At 40.4% G+C, this 25,823-nt stretch overlaps 1 protein-coding gene across 1 annotated transcript in view; it reads left to right on the forward strand.

The window, feature by feature from the left end:
• Positions 1 to 4,320: 4,320 nt before the first annotated feature.
• Positions 4,321 to 25,823, forward strand: part of JAK2 (Janus kinase 2) — an 89,918-nt gene continuing 68,415 nt past the window's right edge. The window contains exons 1-2 of the mRNA XM_044446693.1: positions 4,321 to 4,597; positions 5,105 to 5,184. The gene's annotated coding sequence lies outside the window, so the exon portion shown is untranslated. The remainder of the gene's footprint in view (positions 4,598 to 5,104; positions 5,185 to 25,823) is intronic.

The raw sequence follows: 25,823 nt of genomic DNA on the forward strand, positions 1-25,823 counted from the left end.
GACCGAGGCTCCGAGTTACAAAATACCAATAGGTGATGATGAGGCATCCACTCAGGAACACTGAGCTAGCAGGTCAAGTAAATTGCGACATTGCAGGGAAAGAGTGGAACAAGCTTCCTGCAGGCACTCATGTTAAAAAAAAAGCTGCCGAAAAGATTCTCTTTGCCCAAATGTAATCTCCTTCCTCTGAATGATAAAAGCTGTGCTTGGGACCTGTCACAATTCACATCACTTGACTGTTTATCTGCTAATCAGTCACTAAACACACCTATATCTGCGACTTCCCCTGGTAGGCCAACCATGGATAAACTGAAGAAAAGTTTCTGAAGAAAACCAAACATTTAATGATATGTAGGTAGATTCACTTGCTTTTACTACTGCCGAACTTATGGGGTTTGCTGTTTAATGCATGCAGCCCTTTAGCACTGACTTTGACTCTTCAGGAAGCTGTTCTCCTATTCAAAATATATGACAGGAGTCCTACTAGTTTATAATGTAAGATTAAAAATAACAGTTTTTAGTGACTGAACAAAAGCTGCAGCTAAATCATAATGAAGATATACATAGCATTAAGGTAAAAAAAAAAAAAACACGATATATGCAGTGTTATCTTCATTCTAGATGTCAAAAGGGTTTTGTGGCTCCCGGTGTTTTCTTTTGTGTGGGAAACGGGTCCAAATGGCTCTTTGAGTGTTAAAGGTTGCTGACCCCTGCCCTAGGGGGAACTGGAGGATGCTGCCTCACCTCCAGCACTGAAGTAAGATTCAGCTGCCAGTCCAGCTAGCTTCTGAATGCCGTATTTTAACAATGTGTATTGTTTGTTTTTAACTGGTTTTACTGTATCTGTTTTATTATGTATGTCATTCTGAGAACTTTGGCTATAGCTTTGACATGCAAATTGAATGGATGAATGGATGAACAAATAAATTTTTGTGGGTGTGGAAATTTTTGTCATTCAACTCAAACAGCAAAATATCTTGGACCAGCTCTTCTAAGGAAGTGAATGAATGAATGTTCTGTTGCGGTCATGGATCACTACAGTTCATTCATTCAAAACTTTTCTATACCGTCCACTACCAAATAGTCTCAGGATGGTCTTACAATAAAACAAAGTTTTACAACACATGCAACCAATTAAGTGTACTTAGATTAAAATAAAACATGTTAAAATGAGGTCAACAGATCCCCCCCCCCCCCGGTCATTTACATTAAAATAAGAAACTTTCTTATTGTTATAGGATGAGTCATTCTTCAAACAAAATATCACCAGCTATTCAGAAGGTCATCCTGGAGCAGTTCTTAATAAAAAGAGAGTCAGTTTTTCCCTGAAGTCTTCTTACCGATTCTGATGCAGAAGCATATAATCAACAGACTCTGTTACACCCACTTGGCATAGACACAGACAGACATCAGGATCTTACTGAATTGTCCATTTAACTGTGCAGAAGGATGCACTTTGGAAATGAGTGAGCCTGACAGCTCTCCTGTATTTGGAGACGGTCGATATTTATTGGTATGAAGCTCTAACAATTCCATATTTTAAACAATTACTCAGAAGTAATGGGGAACAAGACTTAACTGTGGATCTCAGACACTAGAGCTCAAACCAACCAGCTGCTGCATAAGTCACAGTTATTCCCATCAACACATAATTGCCTAAATCTTCAGAGGAAAACCAACCTAAACATTGACTTCTTCACCTCCCTAACCCACCAACTAATGGAGAAATCAGAAAGTAGTATATTAAATATAACCAGTGGGAGCTGAAAAAAAACCCACAGCCAAAATTTCAAGCATTTGTCCAAGCGTGATGCTCAGCTGATCAAATACCCCAGTTCCACGTAAATAGTTGTATTCCCCACACAGGAGGGTAAACCCAGAATCTTCCTAAGGAAACCATTGAACTCGGTGTACCTGAGAGCTGAACCCAGAAATCCAACTGGGATACCAAATGTAAGCTGGGTCAAGGACACGGCTTTATAAATCTGGATAAAAGGTATGAAACATATAGACATCTAATAAGAAATCATAACCAATGGTCTACAATTCTGACCACAGTAATTCTCATGGGACCAGGACAAAAGTTGACTTATGGCCAATAATGGGAGGAAAAAAGCTTCCTGTCACAAATTGAAGTAAAATTTTCAGCTAAATATGTTAATGAGTAGCAATCAACTAAAACTGAGCAACTAGTTCTAAACTCAATGTGATCTTCTCTAATTATTCTCTGATCCTCAGTCCAGGATTGATGCTTTCATTTTTAAAACTGGTATAAAGTTCCCTTCTTACTGATAGAAGGCTGATGGGATGGTAATTAAAAGGGTCTTATTTTGTTTTTTGGGAACAGGAACTATAACAGCTTTGTTCCTCATATCTGAAATATTCCTGGTTCTATTAATAAGAGTGAAGAAGGTTGAAAGTAAAGTTGCTCACCATTCAAGGTGAGATATTGGCAGGTATGGAATCCAGAGCTGGTGCATTGCCAGATGTAAGGTGGGCAATCGTTCAAGACTTTCACCAGAGATATCAGGCTGCCACTCTGGCTTATTAGAAGGAGGCTGAATATCATGCAAGGAGAAATTGTCTGGATCATGAAAAGTAATGGAAAAATGACTTTCACAGATTCATAGAATAGTAGGGTCAGAAGGCCCAAGAAGGCCACTGGATCCAACCCCCTGCTGGTGCAGGACACCAAGTAATACCATCCCACTCAGAAGACTATCCAATTTCACCTTGAAGGTCTCTAGTGTGGGAGAGCCCAACGGCCTCTCTTGACAACTGCTTCCACTGCTGTATTGCTCTGACAATGAGGAAGTTTTTCTTGGTGTCTATCCTGAATTTGAGGTGCTGCAGTTTAAGTGTTCCATGTCCTACATTCAGGGATGAGTGAGATCTTTTCCTTCCTCTTTGTGACAGCCTTTCAGGTACGTGCAGAGTGCTATCCTATCCCATCCTATTTGTCTCTTCTCGAGACTGAACTTGCCTGTTTCTGTCAATCTTTCCTCAAAGGGCTTTGCCTTGTTGGGAAAATTTGGATAAATCCTGTCTGAAAAGCATTACTTCTGTGTGCTTTTGCATTGTGGGATCAAATCCTGTACTCCCTTCTCAAACCAAGCCAAGTCACTGTTTAAAATGGCATTCATCCCCCGCTCCTTCCTCTCACTTTAGCTGTAAGCTACAGTAGACAGGCCAATGATTGTAAATAATCATTGTTGGAATTCACAGTTTACAAGGAAATATCTTTTGATAGCCCAGAGGGCTTCATGTGCCCTGGTCATTCAGAATGTCTAGAGTCTAGATAAGGGTCTGAGTTTATAGTTTCTCAGTAGCTTGAATTTACATGTCTAAGCAGACCTGGAGATGGGTTCAAGGTACTCAACTAAAGTGTCAATACACTGAAGTTAGAAATATTGTAATCCCATTGTCTCTGTATGATTGACTGACATTCCTTTATCTGTTCTGCATCTGATGACCTCAGAACCTTATTGTAATGTCTACATTCTGTCATCAATTGCTCTGTACCTGGGAGGGTATAAATGCCCTGTAATGGTATTGAAGCTTTGCAGCAGAGTTTACCTCTGCCTGCCCGGTAATGCATTATCGTGAGTATACCACGGGAACCTGGGTAATGCAATAAGGCCAAGATGGTCTGGACGCTTGATCTTTCCCACGAACCCAAGTTTTATTTCCTCTTCTCAAATTGAGATTCCAGGATTCTGACAGCCTCCAGACCCTGAATCATCCTTGCTGCCCTCCCCTGTACTCTTTCTCACTTTTCTCCATCTGTTTAAAACCTAGGTGCCCAAAACCAGATACAGTAGTCCAGGTGAGGTCTGACTAGTGCTTTTCTCTCTTCTTTTTTCAAGTAACTGCTTTGTACTTCACATCACAATAAATCGTCCCATACACGTGCTAGGAAGAATCCCGTCTCCTTTTTGGCTAGCTGGCTCATTCGGCACTTAAGGAGCCATGATTAAACCAGCTCTTGAGCCTAGCCTAATAAAGGGGGGGGGGGCTGCATGGAAGTGCAGCCAAGGGCATCTTTATCCTTGCTCTTAAGGCGCCACACGGCTACCCCTTCGGGATTTCGGCCGAGAGGCTGGCGGCGGCCTAGGCCCACCCGCCCCGCGCATGCCACCAGCCGCCGCTGAGGGGCTCCCGCGAAGGGGCCCCTGCAGTTCCTCCTCGCCCCTTCCCAGCGGCGGAGCGGAGGCAGCCCGGCCCTTGGCCCCGCCCCGGGGCCGCCCTCCGCAGCGCTCTCCGCCGCTGCGTGGTGACGCACTTGGTGGCGCTCACTGGGGACCCGAAGGGCAGGCCCGCCGAGCCCCTGGCGCCTCGCTGGGCCTTAGGCGCGGCTCGGACGGCGGCGCGGTCTCTCCCCGCTCGGGCAGGCGAGCGGAGAAGGAGAGCCGAGGCGAAGGAAGAAGCAACTGCCGCCTACCGGCGCAGGCCGAGCGCGAATCTTTCTCGGTGCGGGAAGAACGGCTGGCGCAGTCCGGGTGGTTCTTTCTCTTACCCCTGAGCTTGGGGTAACTTGCCTGCCCGCCTCCGAGAGTCTGGAGAAAACCTCGGCACGGAGCAGCAGCGCGAGCGGGGAGTAAGTGGAAAACTCCACAGATGCTTGCTTGCTTGCTCGCTCGCTTTGGGGGGTTTTGTCTGGTTATGTATGGACTTGCACAGAGTTGCGCACACGCCCCTGCACACATACAAGGGCGTGCTCGGGGCGGCGGCGCGCGCGCGGAACACTCCCTCCTCAGGCCGAGGGGTTTCGGGGGGCCGCCGAGAGTTTGCTTTGCGACGAAAGTGGGTGATGGAAGGAGGGGATGACAGCGTGGTTGCCGCGCTCTCGCACAGCCGCGCTTAGGCTTGGCTTTTGGCTTTCGTAAAGAACCCTCGGCTGCGGGTTTCTCATCCGCTCTCGCACCCACGCCGAAAAAGTCCCTTCCAGATTCGCGCTGTCTAGGGGTGCAGACGAACCCGAATCGGAATCCTATCAAAAGTGGTAGAAGAAGCACATGCTAAGTGTTACGGAGGGCGAGAGGCGTCATTTATTCCACTTTTTAAGAGCCGTATTTTTTTTTCAAATACTGTTTCTCTTGTTTAGGCTGCCGTGGCAGTTTGAGAAAGGGAGATGTGAACGCTCTCCTCATGGACAGAAGGAGATTCTCTTCCTTCTCTCTCAAGGTGTGTATTTGTGTGTGTGTGTGTGTGTGTGTGTGTGTGTGGGGCGGGGGGTGTTTGGTGCATAACACACCTTCAAAATATGGCGTGTATTCATGTCATTAGAAGTTAATGAGTTTTGCCTCTCTCTTTTACACCTTGCTAAATACCATCACTTATCCTTTTTAATGGATTCTTTTCTCTGCCTTTTTGCTTATTTTTACTAGATACTTCGCTTATTTTTAGGTGCTGATTCACTTTCTTCAGAAAGTTTAGATTTTGGGGGAGAAGGACTAACTTTTTGTCTGTAGGTGGGAAGAAGAAATAAAATGGAATGCATAGTTGTGATGGCACAGGTTGGGGGGCTGTCCATCCTGTTGCTTGATCGGTCCAGTTTCCTTCTTTCCCTGCTTGTTAGGAAGGAGATTTCTTTTAAATTGCTGACTTGTAACTGTTGAGAAAAATAATAGTCAGAAGCGAATGAAAACAATTGGAAAATATTGTGTAATTCTGTACATTTATTTTTAGTGTCTCCAAATTTTAAAAAAGCAAAGCTGAGTCTCTAGGTGAACTGTCAGTTTTCCAATGTGAAAATCAGTGGCAAATTAGATGTGAGGCAGGCCAACAGATAATTAGATCATCTAACATTTTCCTTTGATTAAAAATAGCCTTGAGGTGGCCTCTGATTTGGAGCTCTTCCCACTCAGACTGCTGATAGCTGTGGAAGAGGGAAAGAGAGATACCTGCAGTTTTGTATGTGTGGACTGTGTCAGGGAAAGCACATGGAGGAAGGGGTTAAAACTCTTCCCAAATAAGTGATCCAGGTCCAGTGTTGCATCTAGCTAGCTTGGTCTTCCAGCTGTGTTGTAAAAACTGCAATCCTCATGTATTTGTCAGAAAAATATATTTATACACTTCATGCATAAAAATGAGAGACTGGGATTGCTATCAGAAGATAAGGTTTTGGTTTCCTCATCTACTGCATCTTCTTGACATCCATAACATTTGCGATTATTGCTTTGTTGCTTGATAAGTTACCACCGCCTTAGCTATTTCCTTGTGAGCTATCATTGCAAGCAGCAAGCAAGAACTTTACAATTGTTACTGGGGTACATGAAACAGTTTATCTTGCTTCCTGCATATGTTACTCTTGATAGTGCAACAGGTGGAAGATTGCAGAGTGCATTTTATTTGGGAAACTGTCCTGAGAGTATTTGTTAAAGCTGTCTGTTAAAAGTTGGGAGAGATGTCGATAGAAACAAGTAAACTAGTCTTGCAAATTGGATTTTTAAAGCTCATGAAATGGCATGAAAAGCTGTAGTTGAACTATCTTTCTCTTAAGCACAAACAGTGAGTGGCTTCACAGATTTGCCTGGTCATGATGGGAGTGAATGTTTTGGACATTTGTTCTCAAGGACTGCTGGCTGGACTTCAGAGGAATCAGAATCAGAAGTAGAGCTGGGAATGTGGCCCATCCTGAGAGACTGAGCTGAGAGACCTGGAGTCCAGCTTATCTCAAGGCCAGACTCCCCAGGTCACAGGCAGTCTCTGCGAATAGCCAAGATGTATAGTTGGTGGGAGGGGACTTGGAGCAGGGGAGTTCTGTAGATACAGACCAGGCGGCTCTGGTCCCCATGATGCAGCATCAGCAGAGGAGGGCAGCCCAGTTAGAGAATCAGTATGCAGAAAGGAGCCGTGCTTGTTTTCAGAAGGCTCCTCCTTATGCTCATAGGGAGAGTTGGGCTCAGGAAACTGCTCTGTGCATGCTCAGAGATTCTTTCTGAATGTTTTGTGCTTTTTGGTCAATAAAGAATGCTTTACAAGGAAAAAGATCTGTTGTTTTTGAATGCATGCAGGAGGAACCCCGGCTCATGACAGTGATACTGTATAAAGCATTAAGCTTTTCAAGAAGATGAAGTACCATTTGAGAAGCTGAGAAGGAAAGCTTTTAAACAGCTTACAGAGCAATAGCTTTGATCAACTGGAAAATGAAAGTGTGTTACAGCATACTTGCTTTTGTCGGGTTGCCGGTATCAGTAATGTAGGGCAGTTATATGATCTTGAGAGGAATTCTTTCTATATTCTGTGGCATTAAGATATGCCCATATATAGAAAATGACCAAAAGTCTGTTGTGTTACTATATGTAAGGTTATGTTTAATCTTCATCATTGACAGTTAATTACATAATACTAGCTCATTCTCGTTGTATGGTTATACATTGGCTCTGTTTTATTCTTACAGTTGGTAAAATACTAGCAGTTGTGTATAGACGAGAGGTGAAGCTTACTCAGCTATGATGAAAGGGCACATGTATTCTTTATTTGCTGCTTCGTTAGAAGTAACTCCCAGTAGAGAGATAAAAGAAAACCTTTCATCTTCTACTGATTCATAATTACGAACAGTAACAAAGAAGAGTTATAAACATATGCCCATAGTTGTTAAATGGGCTCTAACAATAAATAATATAAAATAAAGATACAATATTTATAAATAAATCATTCATGGATCATCCCTCTCTGACTTTAATCATATTTGTTAATTTCATAATTAAGACCATATCCAAAACCATCATACATGAGTCATCAATTCTTAGAAAATTAATTCTTTGACTGTGAACTTGCTCCACTTTGGGCAGATGGCAGTGAATGTATTCATTTCTGCATCATTAATTAAAACTATATACTTAATATATCCTAATAAAAATATCAGCAGGTCCAAAGGAAACTTAACATCTACAGTTTCACAATTTCATCTTTTATTTTCTTTAAAAAGTGTACTATTTATGGCAGGACCAAAAAATGTTCTATACTTGCTGCACTCACTTGAACTGCATCTCCAATACTTGTCCTCAACCTGCCAATACAGTAAAACCTTGGATTGCAAGCATAATTCATTCTGGAAACATGCTTGTAGCCCAAAGCACTTGTATAGCAAAGCGAATTTCCCCATAAGGTCCAATGAAAATAAGGTTAATCCGTTCTGTAACTTTTTTTTTTTCATCACAAAAATTTGAAGCAGGTGCACTGGGAGGGGGGAGACGATGCTGTACTCCCACCTGCAGTGAGAGAGAGAAGTGGCGCTCAGTTGTGACATGACGCTCGGCAGGCAAAGCACATGTAATACTCATACTGCAAGACATTGCATATTTATCAAGTTAAAATTTAGAAATTTTAACTCATCTTGCAAAACACTTGCAGACCAAGTTACTTGCAATCCAAGGTTTCACTGTAAAGGTTTTTATGAAGCCTGAATGGTGTGAGTACCATCCAAAGAGTAATTCTCTTTAAATCCATACAGACTGAATTCTTTCAGCTTTGTTCCCTTTAACCAAATCCCAAGCATCTGGTGTAATTTGCTTTCCTAAGACTGCAGTTCTTTGGCTATATAGATGGCCAACTGTGAGCACCTTGGAAGAGGTGAGCACCCTTCCTTTGTCTTTGCAGCTGGTACAGTTCCTTCTGTGTTGCCCATGGTTCTAAAGGCTTAACTATTACTTTGGACCTGACATGGAGGAGTCTGTTCTGTGGTGTGGGAAGGGGATGAGTGAGGCTTTGCTGGGATATGAAGAGTCCTAGTGGTGCCTCAGCACCTGCTCCTCGAGAGCACGGGGAAGAGACATAGGTAGCCAGAATTCTCTGGGTGGGTGGGAGAATTGCAGGGTGGGAGAAGCATGAAGGTGGCCTCCTCCCTCCTTGCCCTGTGCTATTTCTATGCTTTGTTTGATGCCCATAATCCTCTGTGTTGGACAGTGCCCTAAATCATTTTCCCATTTAGTCAAATAGATGTTCCTTATTATATTAAGCTATAATTTTATAAAATTGACTTATGTTTCTCTTATGTAACCAATATTCTAATATTGCTTCAAAGTTAGTGCAACCCATATTTAGATATTAAATGGGATAGTATTTGCCTAATGTACAAATATTGAAACACTAAGACTTCATTATGTTTTATTTCCTCATGCATGTCTTGATAGATTTTAATGTAACTATTTAAATATATCTCTAAGCTCTATTAGATCATGTTTCCCCCCAAAAAATCATATTACCCAGGTTTGTTCATTATAATTGCTAGTGGTAAGAGGTAAGAATGAGCTCAGTCTATTCTTGTATACTTTTCAGATTTTATATACATTGATAATATAATCACTTATTATATATTTTATTGTGAAACCAGAGTGTGCTTTCAATACTAGTTGATAAATTATATTTTGTTACCTTGTGCTTTTATCTGGTATATACCATGATTTGATGGTAAACAGCATAGAAGCAATTTAATAGCATTTAATCAGGGGAGTGCTAAACTTCTTGAGTTTTAAAGTTGATCTAATATTTGAACATTTTTCCTGCCCCAAAATGTGATATTCATTATCTATTGCAATGCTATGGGTACTAAATGTTGTCTAGACCAGAATTTCCCAAACTTTTTCAGTCATAGAACTTTTCTGAAGACATCTTTTCCCCATAGAACCCTATCTGTATCCCTGATTTTACTAATCATTGTGACTAAGCATAACATTCTTCCTTCTTTCATCTGCTCCTATTGCCTGAGTGCTTTGCATAATGTAGTAGTTTTGGAAATAAAGAGAAAACATTTTAAGTAAAATGAATGAATGATTATACAGTAATATCCCAAATGAATTCTTTCGATTATTCTCAACACTACACAATAGAGCTCTAGGAACCAAATGACATGATGCATTTCCTTGTTTGCTGCTTGGATGCCAACTGACAATCAAATAGTTGGCTTTGTGTGGTTTCATTTTAAAATCTGTTTTAAATTTGATTTTTGAGATTTTTTTTTGTGGAACCCCTGCAAGGCTTTTGTGGAACCCTAGGATTCCATGGAACACAGTTTGGGAACCACGGATCTAGAAAAATAGTTTTCAACCAGCAGTCCATGGACTGGCCCTGGTCCATGAACTGGAGATTTCCTGCTGGTCTGTTGAGGGGCTGCATCCCACTCACTGCGGACTGGTGCAGGGGCTGGCTGTGCTCCACCACCACTTCCTTGGTTGGCATCGCATTTGTGTGTGTGGGGGTGCTGATGCCATGGGGGGCAGGGAGAGGAGAGACAGCTTGTTGGGAGCCGGCTGGGAGCCATGCTGTGCCGATTTCGGTATTTTGTTCTTTGGTTGTTTGGTTTCTGGTTGTTTTGGAGAATTTTCTCCTTCCCTCCCTCCCTCCCTCCTTTTTGGTACTGTATTTGGAAACTAATACATAGAATAGTGTATTATGTGTATGGTCCTTTTTGTTGCTGCCTCAGCGATTTCCGAGGTAATTTTCCTGTTTTCACTGGTTCCCAGCTGTGGAAAGGTTGCAAACCACTGGTCTAGACAACCATGGGATAGGTTGGAGTTCTAACCTCAGAAATGTGCCCTTAAGTGGGAGCTGTGATTCTAACTGTAGAGCACCCTCCTTCCACTTTGCAGCTGGTATCCTTTCTGAGCCAGCTGTCTCTCTGAATGTAGACTTTGACATTGGAGAGGACACTCTGCGGGGTGGGGAGCGGAAGAGATATTTCAGGTATTTTCTTCTAAAGATACCAAAATAAAGATATGTTAGGACTTGAGCTTCATTTTCCCCATTTGCTAGTGTCTTTCCTGACCAAATTTTCCTTTGTATTGCCTCTTTTATCTTAAAGCAAACAAATTTGTAGAGCAATTTGATGACCTCTAGACACTGCTTGACATAGGAAAATGGGGAATCCCCCTCCACAATCAGAGGCTGTGTTCTTACCTTGGAAGGGGAGTTGGAGATCAGCTCCTACCTCACTCTGCTGCAGTCAGTGTGAAAAGAACTGCACCAGCTTGCTTTCTGAGGTTGGAAAGTTGACCTCAGAGATGGGGGACATGGCAGTGTGGCGGGCAGGGAGGGTGGGAGACCAGAGGGTATAGGGTACGAGTGGAACATTTTCCAGCTTCCTTCCCTCCATCCCCGAAGTTTTGTCATATGTTTAATGAAAAATGCAAGGTGGTAAGATGGGCAAACATCACCTTCACCTCTCTCCTGTCCTGCATTACATAACCAGAAGCCTCTGAACTTGAATGGGCTCTGTAGGTTGGTCTAACTTGAAGGATTATATAGTGTATCAAGGCAGTTGCTGCTTGCATGTATTCAGCCTGGATTTGAGATGGTGGTTCACACACATTAACTCATTTCTTGTTTTTAATCTTCCAGAAAAATGTATAGATATGTCATGGAGAGTGTGAATACCTTGATGCTAACACATGTGCCACTGAATTCTATTTCATGGTAGCCTAGCCTGGTTTTTTTTTCCCTTGCCAAACAAGATAACAACTGAGGGTCACCCTCGAATTCTACTTACTGTTATTTGATCTATTTTAATTATATCTTACCTTTTCCTCAGGGGAGCTCAAGGCAGCATACATAATTCTCCTCCACTCAATTTTATGTTTACAAGAACCCTTTGAGGTTAGCTGATAATCAGTGGGCTAGTTTGCACAATATGGTTGGTTCACTGTGGGTTAGGTAATCCAGGATAAACATGGTGTGTGCTTGATGTATGCAACTCTTTTCTGCATTGTACAAACCTGCCCACTGGCAGTTATGATAGGTTTTTTGGTTTTTTTTAACACAGTAAGCTTTAGTGCCTGGTTTTGCATGGCACAACAACCCTAGTATGGGTTTGCATATTCATAAAGTTGCCTGCATGTAGCAGGCATACACTGCAGGTTATCATGGGTTAAACAAGCCCCGATGAGTCTGCTGGGTTGTATAAATAAGGTCAGTGACTGTCTTGATCACCTGGTAAGCTTCATAGAAGACTGGCAGCTAGACCTGGGGTCTCTCCTGTCTAGCACTCTAACTACTACTGGCTTTTTCAGTGTATGCCATGATGCCCTGTGCATCTTTTCTTCATATGTGCTAGAGAAAAAGGGTCAGTGGGTCTTGGAGGGATTATCTGGATTGACCTTGCCCCCACCCTGCCTTTTAAAATATTGATTTGGCTGTGACAAAGCATGGTTTAAGATAATTCTGGGTTCTTTGACCCATAAACCACTCAGAGTGTCTGAGTTGGGGTGTCAGACTAACAATCTATGAAAGTGTTAATCATTGATTTGCTGCCAAGTAGTGCAAACATGCCAGTGAGCTCTCTGGAAATAGAACCGGTAAAACTGTTTAGTCTGCACCATAATTACACTGACAATAAGTTTTGCCAGGCTTGGGACTGAAAAGAAGAGTTGCTTTTGAAATGAAGGAGAGGCGATGACTTCACTGTGTTGAGCATGGGATATCCACCTGTGAAAAACGTGTGACGGTCAATACAAGAATGTGGAAAAGTGTGTAAATAAGCAGATAGTGTGGTTTGGGTTGAGTTTGCACATGGTTTTGCAATTGAAGTTGGAGTTTTAATGTATTTTCCATTTTCTCTATAGGAAGATTTTATGTGGTGATCACAATTTCAGAAATGAATCTGATTTGCTGTGTCAAAACTAGGGGAAAAATCACATTTTAGGGTTTCCAGTGAGGCTTGTGGTTGGATTTTTCATAAAAAATTAGGAGGAACATAAGGGGACACTCTGTATGTTTGAGGTTTTCTTTTTGGTGATAGTGGGTGGGAAGAGGGTTTTCTTTCCCATTAGATCAGTTGTTAGTGTTTAAAATATATTTGTGCATGGTGTAATTCTAATGTAGATTCTTTATGAATTTCCATGTTTTGAGTATCTCTAAGAATGAGCCTTTGCTTAAATTGTTTATTATGAATACATTGTATTTGTATGGAATACTTGATTTTACCTTTTTGATATGAAGCTAAATCTGTCTTTATATTGTTAGGAAAAGCAGGTGTGCAGTTGTATTTTTTTAGCTTTTCCTTTCAGCCTATACTGCTATGTAAATGCCGAGAGGTATAGGCACTTAAGCATCCCAAAACAGAAGATATTCTCAAGTGGCTGAAATTTTTTTTTATTATGTCCAGTGCATTGCTGAAAATACTTTCCTTTCCAAAGAGGCCACTTGTATTTTCCCAAATATGTTGCAGAAATCTTGGTATTTGTGCTTATTAAAAAAGCGTTTGATTTCTAATTATGGTGCTCAACTCCATGACAAAAACTGAATGGCTTCAAAAAATCTTCTATAAGATGCATAGTTTTCTTGCATTTTGTTGCTGTTTTTCATCAGAAAATAAAATCAAAGAAGTGGTCTGAATGCTGTCTTAAACAGTGTCTGCAGTGTCTGGTTTGAGAAATTTTCTTAATGTCATTACAGCTGTATTAAGGATTAAATGAATTTTATAAGGCAACAGAGAGGTTGCAGGTTAGCTATGGATTATGCAGACTGAAGATGTAATTCTGTGTGTATTTCTTGAAAATAAATCCTATAGTGTTCAAAGTCTGCATGCATAGGAAACACAAGCAGAATGTCTGCTGTTCTAACTTTTTTGTGGGAAGCCACATTCATATTCAACCTCTCCCCTTCCCACAGAGTAATCTTGTTTAGTCCCTGGCTCCTAAAATCAAATAATATGTTTGTCTGGGTAATGAGTACTGAGTGGACTTCTGCTGGTACAGTGGAACGTTACTTTTTCTCCATATTGTGAGTGATCTTTGTTCATAAAAAAGCCACTAAATTGCTTCCTTTGTGATGAGAACCTCTATTTTTTTTCTGGACCTGATCCTGCATTTTCCTACCCTTTTTCAAAACTCTAGGTGCTCAGAAAGGAGGAAAAATGCTAGCCATCCCCATTTACAGGAGCATGGAGCTTTGATAGAAACCTTCCTTTGGGAGAAAAATCAATCAGGCCAATTGCTCCTGTCAAAACACCCCTGATTTTGTGCTTTTTTTCACTGGGCTCCCCACAGATCTAGCTCTTTGTGTTAGCCTTCTCTCACATTTTGAGATAACCACCTGTGATTTGCCTCTTATTTCATATAATAAATTGCTTTTACTATTTTTGTGATCAAAATTCTCTGATTCCCCTGCTAGATTCACAAGAGTGCCCATGAGAGTTCTTAATATCTTCTTTGAATCAGAGTCAAAAAGTATGGCCTCGTTATTCACAAGGTCATTATCTGTATCATATGAAACCAAAATTGAATACCTTTCTAAAATAGGATAGGCTTTTGGATGGGTGGTAACTGAGAGACTGAATGGAGGCTTTATTATTGGGAACACTGGACCAACCACTGTGGTTAGAAATAGAGCCCTACCAGTGGTGCTTCTCCTTAAAGTTCCTTGTAAGTTTCCAAAAAGTCGTGGTCTTCTTGAAACTGTTCGGTAGTTGCTTCCAATACATTAGATTCACTAGTTGACTACCTGACATAGAGGTTACCTTGTTCCTGTGTCACCTCACAGGTCAAACTGCACTTCTGTATGTTTGAATTCACATTTCTAACTCAGTAGATATTAGTAAATCTCTCTATCTCTCTCTGAGCAGACTTAGAAATAATAAGGTAGCTCAGGAGAAAAGTGCAAAAGGAAACATGGAATTGCTGACAGAGTGGGACAGAGAATTATACTAGGAAGGAGTAATAAGGCATGATACTAAAGCCATTTGGATCCAAGGTTAGTTTCAGTGCTAAAGCACTCAAGGAGCAAAGCAAATGCACATTGACTGTTTAAAGTCCAAGGCTGTCACAGGTTTTAAATAAAGGAAATACAGAACTTGATGGTTCAGAGGCTAGGTCTAGGATTGCTTTAAAAAAAGGGAACTATACTTTACGGAGTAGCACCATGCAATATTCAAAACAAATGGTATATTCAAAGGCACAGACTCGGTTCACATGTTACTGGATGCATTGTTACAGGGGAATTGACTTTGCAGCTATGGCTGCTATTTTAGAATATTTGGTGTGTGGGGAGTTGTTCGCTTGGTTTACACATTATCCAGAATCTATGGCCTGTTTTAGGATTTTGTATGGACTGCCACACACAAACAATTCACTCTCACATGGTTTGTATGTATCAAGAAAATATGACATGATGCTGGCACATACCCCAGCTATTCAAAATACCTATGAATTACTTAAGTTTTAACATTTATTTATTTATTTAAAGTTTTTCTGTACCGTCTTTAGCAAATACTCTCAGAACAGTGTGCAAACATTTAAGACAGTGTAAAACTTAGAACCATAAGGATATTTATAATAATTTTAAAAATTCTAATACAATAACAGGTAATGATAATAATAAAACAACTAATCCAAAGCAGCCAATTGTCATATGAATAAAAACCAGTATAAAATCAGAATCTTCTATTTGTCCATTAAAATGACGGGAAAATAACAAGGTTTTAACCTGGTGCCAGAATGTATACAAGGTTGCTGCCAGGTACACTTCCCTGAAGCTGGTTCCATAGTTGGGGTGCCACAGCCAAGAAGGCCCTTCCCCTTCCTTATTTCTTTTAAAGGTGGCTCCTGGAGAAGATCCTCCGTAGATGATCTTAGGGTCCAGGTAGGTGTATATGGGAGGAGGTGTTCCTTTAGATATTCAATTCCTAAGCTTTTTAGGACTTTGTACATCAATGTAAGCACCTTAAAGTGGGTCCAGACTTCAGTTGGTAACCAGTGCAGTTACCAGTGCAGTTGGTGAAGGACAGGACTTGTATGTTTGTATCGGCCCATCCTGTCAGCAGGTGGGCTGCTCCATTTTGCTCAGCTGCAGTTTCCAGACTCCTTTCAAGGGTCACCCCATGTAAAGTGCATTTCAAACATGAGATTACCAGAGCATGGATTTCCATTGCTAGAGATAGGGTTGCAACCTCCTTTGTATACTACCTTGTCTGATGAAGAGTTCTGGAGATCTTCTAATCTTGCACATTTTGGGTAACCCTTTAGTTTAATAAAGGTATCACGCTAATATATTTTGAGATTTTGCTCATGCTTTTGATTAAACATGTAGGGTTTGTCTACTAAAGAATACCTTGAAGTGAAAATAACAGTAACAGTCTGAGCTAGATTGACTTTGAAAAACTGGGTTTTGCTTAAAGACTAGCATTTACTGTGGCATAAATGCTTTTCTGGACTAGAACCCATTGTAAGATGGTAGCCTCGGCTGGACTGTGATTGTCTGTAGATACACAGATACAGAGAAAGCACTGACAGTTCTCAAATGGAACTTGAGTGGTAGCACTGTCCCCCTTTGCAGATAACCTCCTAATCTAAATAGGCACTTTTCCAGCAAGAGCTGACCGTTTAACAGACACAAACTAAGCAGCTGCAACAAACCCTGATGTCAATTGTGTTACCAAATTCATTCAAGCAATACTATTATAAGACCTAATGATTTCAACCGTTACCATTAGCTGCTAATTTGCTTGCTTATCCTCTAATGTGAAATATGCTAACAGTTGCCTGCAGTGGCCATCTGCTGCATACATAGGCAGTGAGAGTTCATCTTTAAGCAAGAGAATAAATGGACACAGGTATGACAGCTGTGGTAATGTTCAGAAGCCAGTAGAAAAACTTCTCTGCCTTTCATACTCTACTATTTTTCTGGAAGTTACTATACTTCAAGAAAAAAATGTTGAATTAGAATTTATGAACAAAGCTTATTTTATTTAACTTGCAATTTTTCACTGTGCTAGTTTCCCCTCCATGCTTGTCAAATGAGTTAAGTAGAAATCTATTTATATAAATGATTGCCATAGTGACCATCCTCTTACCTTATATCTGCACTTCGGCTCTGCAGACTACCTGCTGTACTCTGCATTCTGCATTGCATGCCTTGTTGCCCTGTTTATAATTTCTGGACCCATGCAGTATGCAGTGTGTGTGCATTATATTGCACTTGTCAGATGAGGATAATACCTGTTAATATCTGTTGGTTATTCTTTAGGCACAAAACGAGACTTGATAAAAAAGGTTACACCTCTGAAATTAGCTCATTTAGTTGGCTCTAACTGAGAAGCTACTCTTACAGCTTGAGAATTTATCCAAAATTGCAGGGAGTGTAGTTCAGGAAGTTATAGCAGGAAGAAAAGATCAACAAAAGGCAGGGAGAGGAGTTCTTAGAGGAGGGTTTCTTTGGTTCCAAACCCGCACAAGTAAATGGCTGCTTTAATACCAAGCAACACTACCATTGCACAAGTAGGATTCATTTTTTGGTAAACTAATAGAATCTGGATATTTGACTTCTGCAGTATAATTGGCATTTGCTTTTTAATTATTTGTTGTTTGATTCATAACATAGCAGAAGAAAGCTAAACCAAGGAACTGAAAGTTACTTCTTTTGTTTTAACAGTTGGCACCCAAAGAGAAAATGAACTGTGAAAGAGCTGCCATTTTATCATTGCAGTGATTAGTTTATTTTCCCATTGCATCTGCTTGTTGCAGCTAAGCAGTTGCAGCTTTTGGCAGTTGCCAAAAGCACTGTAGCTTTGCTAAGAGAAAGACAAAAAAGGCAGCCCTGTTTTCATTTCTAAATGGTTTGCTGGAGTTTAACCAATATTGGGTCAGGACAGTTTATTTTGGTGTCAGGTAGGCTGACAAAAGCTGTAATAAAATTGAAATTGACATATTGTATTGCATTTTGAGATTTTGCTCATGCTTTTGATTAAATATGTAAAATTAAATTTTATTGCAAATGGGAAACAAACAAACACTATCCCTGTGCACTAAGGCTGTTTGATAATGGTGCTGTGAAACCTGGTAACACATTTTCTATACAACAGATATCATTTGTGTATTAGATAAATACCCTCTTGCTGTGGGCAAGTGAAATTCCAAGGAAAATTCAAACCTAGATCAAGAATGTGAAAAGGCCAACAGGGGAACTTGCTGACCAGAATAAAATAAAGAGTGGTGGAAACAGTATACAGAAAAACTATACAGAAGAGATAAAAGGATGACAGACTCCGTCAAAGAAAAATCCTATGAAGAAGAACCTGTGATATTAGAAAGTGATGTGAAAGCTGTTCTGAAAGCACTTGGAAGGAACAAAATTCCTAAGGTAGATAGGGTACCACTAGAAGTATTTCAAGCTATGGAGACTGAATTGGTCCAAATCCTAAGAAGAATATGCTAACAAATATGGAAAACAAATCAGTGGCCCACAGACTGGAAACATTCACATACATTCCACTTCTCATGAAAGGAGATACTAAGGAGTGCAACATCGATAGGACTATTGCACTAAATTCCAGTGCAAGCAAAGTGATACTCAAGATGTTGAAACAAAGTAATCAGGCCATTCCCTTTCAGTTGCAGCTTTCAGGACATCCCCCCTTCAGTTGCAGCTCACTGGAGTACACGGTCTCTTGGAAGAGACTAGCTGGGCTAGTCCAGGCCCCTCACCCCATTGCCTCTGCCTTTGTCTCTTCTTCAGCTGCAACTGTGCCACTAAACTTGTGTTAACTCTCCTTGTTCACTCGTTGTGATTGCTCATTCTCTGGCTGCTTGTATCCCAGAGTCCTAGACCAGCTGGAGCAGCTTCCTCTGTTCTGCTCAGCTAGGAGTCAGGAACCAGAACCAGAAGTCCTGATAAAAGTGAAGGAAGAAAGTGAAAAGCAGGACTGTGCCTGACTGTTAAGGTAACAAAAATTTTGACTACAGAAGCGTTACACAATGTTAATGTCAACAACGAAGAAATTGAAATTGTGAAAGATTTTGCATACCTTGGTGCAGTCATCGATTGAATGGGAGACTGTAGCCAAGAAATTGGAAGAAGACTGAGACTTGGAAGGGCAGCAGTAAAAGAACTAGAAAGGATCATCAAGTGTAAGGATGTTTTATTGGAGACCAAAAGCAAAGTCATTCATATTTTTATATTCCTGATCACTGTGTAAAAGTGTGAAAGCTGGACAGTGAAGAAAACTGACAGAAAAAAAGATGTGTTCAAAACATGGTGCTGAAGGAGAGCTTTGGAAATACCCTGGATTGGCAGAAACACAAAACATGGGTCCAAGATTATCAAACCAGAACTTTCCATGGACGCAAGGGGGGCGAAACTGAAGCTGTTGTACCTCTGTCATGAGAAGGCAAGACTTTTGGAGAAGAAAGGAAGCCACAGACTTGAGTTTACAAGAGCAAAATGTCATGAATGAGACATTTTGGGAGGTCACCATAAATCACACAGCAACAAGAACAGCTCTGTAAATGGTCGACTAATTCCTGTAGGGTAAATTGAATCTGATAGTGTTGAGTGAAATAGCATTCTTAGACTACCAAGGGTAAACAAATTGTGTGGCCAGGAACTTTGAGATTTCTTATAAGTTGATTGGTGGTTACTCAGTGAAAACAAGTAAATGTGGAAAGTATACCTTGGAAATTAAAATTTAGAAAGCCACTCTTTTAGACAATCTTGGCTATCGAAACTTTAAGCGATTCTGAAAATGGCAATGTATTTCGTTGCAAGGCTAATGAACTCCAAAGTAACAAAAGATTATCATAGACTGATTAATCCTGAAACCAGAACTATCATTTGGGGCTTAATCTATTTGTGATCCCTTGAGCTTTTTTTTTTTTTTTAACAGAGTTGGAGTTTACTTTTATGAGATGATGAGACTGTATCAATATCTATATTGACATATAAGCTAATATGGTTAGCCACAGTATAAATTGTATGCAGCAAGGACAATCCAGTGATGAATGCTAGTGGACAAGTCACACTGTTTGTTGAGGGAATATCTGTTTAATAAGTAACACATCAGCAGTTGTGGCTAAAACATGATGTGAGGACCCACAAAAATGTATGTAATAAGAGATTACAATATTCAGTTCAACTGCTGGTAGTCTCCTTTTGATTGACAAACTTCAAATGTTCAGTTGAAGCACTGAACACTAACCTGTATAATATGTCAATAAATCCTTGAAAAAGCTGTGCAACTGATACATCCTTCTTTATATAATTTTTTTTTTTTTTTGGTTACAAATGTAAATTGATGTGTGTGCAAACCTCAGCCCTCTGGCAGATCTTGACTTTAAAAGAAATAACTTTGTGAGGGTTTAGCTAAACAAGACAGCATTACAGTGAAATCCGTAACGAATGTCAAGTACAGCTTTTGAATAATTTAACCTTTAGATAAATAGCCTCTTTGCCTTAGGATTTAATCTGATAACTGTTATACTTCATAACCATTTCAAGAATAACTAAAATAGGATCTCTGTTACTTTGTTCCAGCCATGGAAAATATTTGGCTTCATACCACCGCTATGTGAGGGAACATCTGTCTTTTCATATGTTATGAAGCTTTAAGATTTTCCTTCTTGTTTTTACCTTCCTGCTTTTTCTCTTTAACACAACTGTTACTTTGTAAGTGGTTAGATGTGATGGTGGTATATGTGAGTTAAACATTTCTAAAGTTTAACTTTTAAGATGGAAAATTAGAATATGCCAGCCAAATGTGTACACAGCGCCTTAGCAAATATTTTTTCGTGCCCTATTTTAATTGGAGAAAACATTCTTATTTAAGTTTCTCCTGTCAAATAGTTACAGATGATATCTTTTTTAGAACAGTGGTATGCAATGCAAATTTACAAACCTAAGTCCAGAAACAGCTTTCCAGATGGGGGAATGGGTTACTGTCCTTTCTGAGTTCTTGCCAAGCTGATAAAGATATTTGCAGAATCTGTTCCTTGGCTTTGGCATTTCCACCAAGTGTTTGTTGGAGGCAAAGCCTTAGTATCTTTTGCAGCTGGGGTATGCCATCAATGGTAAGGCATTTTTTCTGAGTAAACATGCAAAGAATTGCACCCTAAAATGCTTTAGCATTCTAAGTAGTACAAGTGATTAAAATAAATAACTGACAATTTATTTTAAACAATTCCTTAGAAATGCATTTGGATGGGTACAGCTGCATATAGAATAAGATTTACATTTGTAGTACCAGGTCTGTGCAACTTGTAGAAGGCTTGTAAGTGTTTTAAATTATATTTGAAATGATATCTGTAAGGATTACTCTTATTTTCTGTGATAAGAGAGAATATATGACTTCATACTTTTTCCACTGACTTGCTATGTACATGATGACAACCCAGAAAATGGATGGAGTCAATGTAAGCTTCTGTTCTTTTCATTGATCAGGTATGCACACAGAATTGGGGGGTCAACTCTTTGAATCATGGATTGTCATTACATGTGAACCCTGCACTATATTTTCACTATGGTTTGTTAGTTGTGAGCAATCCAACATTTACAGCCCATGAGTTCTTTTCCTGAGTTGTTCATGGTTAACAACACATGGTTAAACCATAGGAGAACACATCACCCTGGTTCTCTTCCACTTATACAGGCTTTTGGTTGAAGTCCAGACCTGATTCAGAGGGCTAGTACTGACATTCAAAGCCCTAAACAACTTGGGGCCAAGTTAGCTGAAGGACTGCCTCCTCCACCTATTGCCTGGAGAAGAACCTGAGGTTCTTCTTCAGAAGCCACTTCCAAAGGAAGTAAGGTGTGTAACCACCAGGAGGAGGGCCTTTTCAATTGTGACACCCCATTTTTGGAATGAGCTCTCCAAAGAGGTATGCCAGGCACCTACGTTGTTGTTGTTGTTGTTGTTGTTGTTGTTGTTGTTGTTGTTGTTGTTGTAAGGCGAATCCTTTAAATTTTCCCAGCATTTTAACCATCTAACTTTTAAATGTTGCTTTTATATCCAGTTTCATTTCTGAACTGCTGCTGTGCTTCTATGCTGCATAATAGCAACAGCAATTATGGTTTTGTTCTTTTAATTTTATTGTGTCATTTTAATTTTTGCTTAGTTTTAACTTTTCTTAACTTCCCAGAGAGCCTTGGTTATTGGGACGTATATGAATGAATGAATGAAGCAGGGTTCACAAATAATGACCACCCATAATTGAACAAAAATGCATACTCAGCATATTGGGGGTTGTCATTACATGTGAACAAGTCAATAAATGCTGGTATAGAGGTGAATTGAAAGGGCTGAGATAAGCAAGTACGAACTGTGCAATATCCACTGTGTAATTGGAGGGTACAGAACAGTCCTGTAATGCTGACAATGACAAACAAAGAGCAGATGATGCTAGAACCCATTCTTTGGGTGTATCTCCCACTTCCAAAAAAGCAGCAAAGTTGTAGTGGCCCATATATTTGACTTTGTTGTTGCAGCCAGAAAATAAATTTGAGCCGAAGCTGAGCCAGATTCTGGAGAGAAACAGTGAAATAGTAGTTTAATGAAATGTGCATCTTTAAAAAATCTTGGAAGCAGGAAAGCTTGTAGAAAGTAAAATCTGGTTAGTGGGCACTTCTGCATAGGGGATGATGGTGAAATAGTCTCGACTGGGATTACTTAGGCCTGGACTGGTGGTTTGTAATGTCATTTGCCATCTATTTGGTATATTACAAAGAAAAGGCTTGACAGGTCCCTATCCTTAGAGTCCTGTGAGGCACCAACACAACAAGGGAAATGGTGGCACTAGATTGATCACAGGATCTAGAAAGTTTGGAAGTACTAAAGTTGTTGCTTTTTGAAGAGACATCGTGATTAAATATTATGAGCCATCTTTCTAATTTTTGAAAGTATTCAAATGGATTGAACAGGGAACTAGTGGAATTTACTCTTGCTCTATTTTTAATCAGATTGAAGAAGTAGAGACGATCTTAACATTAGAAGGGGATTTTTAATCCTTACAGGGTTGTCTAAAAATTGAGTCCCAGAAACATAATAAAATAAGAAGATCCCTTCTTTCTGTGAACTTTTTAAAAGCTTACAGTTTATCCCTTCCCATTTCTCTTGTTCTTACATCCTAAATTGGATTCTGCATTATGGGGAACTACAGGGCCTTTTTGGTCTCCTTTCCTGTATAAGGATTAGAGATGAGGTGTGAGGTTCTGTATTTCTGTATGCCCTTTCTTTCCTAACACACAGAATGCACCTCTTATGTAAAGACAGATAGCCAAAATGAGTTCACTGCCCTTTCTGTTTAAGCTAGAGGAACAGCCTGTTGACTGGTGTTGTCTGTATTGATGTTTACTTTTGTCTGACTTGTAAGCCAAGTCTGCTAGCTCTGGAAGGACATTCTGACACAGTCATTACTACTATCTTTTCAATTAATTGCCATCTCCCCCCTCCCCTCTTTTCCTTTTTCCTCAAATTGGTCACATCAGCAGCTACCATAGCAGAGAGTGTGTTAACAGAGCCACATCTTTGCCTTCAACTTTTCAAGCTAGAAGGTAGAGCATTAAAATGCATAATGCCATTTCACTTCTAAAAGTAGCTGCAGTGCCATGTGGCTGCATTGTGGCGAGCAGCGATGATCATGTATGTATGTGAATTCTCTTATGCTCTTCTAAAGACTTCTGTCCCTCCCTTTCTGCTTTCTGCCTTCAGTAACTGCCTTCTCGCTGTAGCTCTCCAACAGAAGGAGCAATCAGGAAGAAGTCAGAAAGAAAGTTCCTCCATTCATCTGGAGCAACATTATGACTTGCAGTAGCTCCATACCCAGACAGTGAGAACTGATGCCTTGTATATTCCCGCTGTTTTCATGCTGATTGGACTTATATGACATAACCTACCATGTCTTATAAGGCTTTTGGATGGATGATAATGGAGAGGCTAAATATGGAGGCTAAGCAGTTACCGGGGCCACCTGGGGCAGCTGGCACAAGTTTCCCCACTCTGTTAGCCCTTTGGGGCTCAGTGCAGCTTTTTTCCCTTTTCCTGTTCTTCTGAAAAAAGAGGACAACAATTTGGTGCAACAGTTGATGGGATTGGCCTACCCTTCTCAGCAAGATCATGATCTCATTTGGTTTTCATGGGGAAGGTAACTTGGCACTTGCTCCTGAATCTCTGTCAGGCTTGGGTAAAGGTATAAATGCTTTCTCCCACCCACTTAAAAGGGAAAATAGCCTTTGGCAGGTAGCGTTCCCTCACTCTGGATCCAATAAATCCCCTCAGTGCAGAAGTTTCCATACTTGATCAGTGGTGCTTTGACTGTTGTCCCCAGTCTCGTCTCTTCACAAGACAGCCAAGGGAGATCCAGATGCAGAAACATCTGTGTGCTTACTGCTTGATCGATGCATATCCAATTTAAAAGTAAGTCATAGTACAGGTGCCATCTCTATGAACTTAACTGCTTTTTAATTGCATGGGTTTCCAGATGCACATTGTAATTTGGAAAATGTTGCTGCTGCCTTTTATATAGTAGCGAGTATGAATATTTTAAACTTGATTTATTGAAGCTTTTTCAAAACACTTTTTCCTGATTGCCAGTGCCAGTTCCCCATTCCTTTGGGGAGAAGAGAAACAATGATTCAGTTAAAAGGGTTTGTGTATTTTTGCCAATTTTGATAAAAATAATGACAAGGTTAATGAGTTCTCCTTTTGCTTACCTGGAAAAAATGGGCCACATAAGCTACCCAGTGTAGATTGTTTGTGGAAAAATTCATGGTGCACCTGGCAGACAATTGGGCTCACCAAGGATTGTCCTCCGTCTTTGTTTTCCACTTGGTATCTCAGTGTCGTTTGGGGCAGAGCCAGTCTTGTCTCAGCCTCCCTGGTCCATTTGTTTACCCTTTTTGTTGTCTTCTTTTTGTTTTTGTTTTAGGATTTGTTTGTTTTTTCCCCAGGGGCCTTAAAAAAGTGCAGTTGGGGGGTCATATGTTTTTAATTGTAATCTGACATCTGCACAAGTGTGTCTGTATCTCCTCCTCCTCTTCCTCCTCTTTCTGGCAGTCTTTCACAAGTGTGCTTTTATGATCGTCCTGCATGTTTAGCCATACATGGGCAATTTCCTTATTTGTTTCAGCTGCCAAAGGAAGTAGGAAAGGTATATGGACAGCAACATGCCATGACTCTACATAGACTAATCTGCATAGATCCCAGCCTAGCTGTTACTTGTAAAACACTAGTAAATGGGGAAAAGTGGAAAAGGAGGATGCACCAAAGACAGGAAGAACAATAATACCCAGTTAGCAATGCAATCCTCTTTGCTTTAAATGTTTCTGACACTTTTCAGTGCCTCCACCATTTCAGCATTTCCCCAAGTCTCCAGCTAGTCCAGAAAGTAGAAAGATTAACTCCCTCCCTCTCTTTACAGCTCGTTTTAACCACATAATGCTGTGGTTATTGCAGTTCCCTGACAGGTACACAAATCTCCCTTCCATTGACTTCCCAGCCCTTAAATTTATTCCACCATTTATTTTCCAGCCATTAATTTTGCGTATATTTCAGTGTAAAACTTAGTTTAATTCTCTTTCTGTGTGGAGGTAATCTGTCTTGCTTTGGCTCTGAGGTCATCTCAGTGCAAACTAGCCCTAAGACCAAAGCATAATGCTAGGTCAGGGAATGATACAAGGGATAAATTGTTGAACAAGTGAAGGTAGAAAGAGGGAATAAGTAGAGGAGGTCTCTGAGCTACCTCTTTTCCATATTCAGAAGAGGGTAATGGAATGCCCCAAAGTCTCATGATTTGCAATGGAAAAATGGTGGCCCACGCAGCACCCTCTCGCTCATTGTCTTTGAAATACCCTGTCCTGGTTCTTGACTGCTATTTTGAAAAGAAGCTGTGGGGGGGAGGCTTCCTTATAATTAAAAGTTGAATGTGCCAGAAAAGTTACTGTTAAGAAAATTGCAGAAACTGAGCTTTTGTGGTTATGTTCTACTGTTGCAATTTTGTGGAAGAGATGAAGAAGGGTTCAACTTGCTCAACAAAGCCTTGGATGTCAGCAAGAATATTAAAATAGCACATTCAGTTAAGTGCAAGACTTTTTATATAAAAAGAACCTTAGAAATCTGGGGTCAC

The sequence above is a fragment of the Varanus komodoensis genome, unplaced genomic scaffold, assembly GCF_004798865.1.
Source record: "Varanus komodoensis strain SLA01 unplaced genomic scaffold, ASM479886v1 scaffold5, whole genome shotgun sequence".
Classification (NCBI taxonomy): domain Eukaryota; kingdom Metazoa; phylum Chordata; class Lepidosauria; order Squamata; family Varanidae; genus Varanus; species Varanus komodoensis.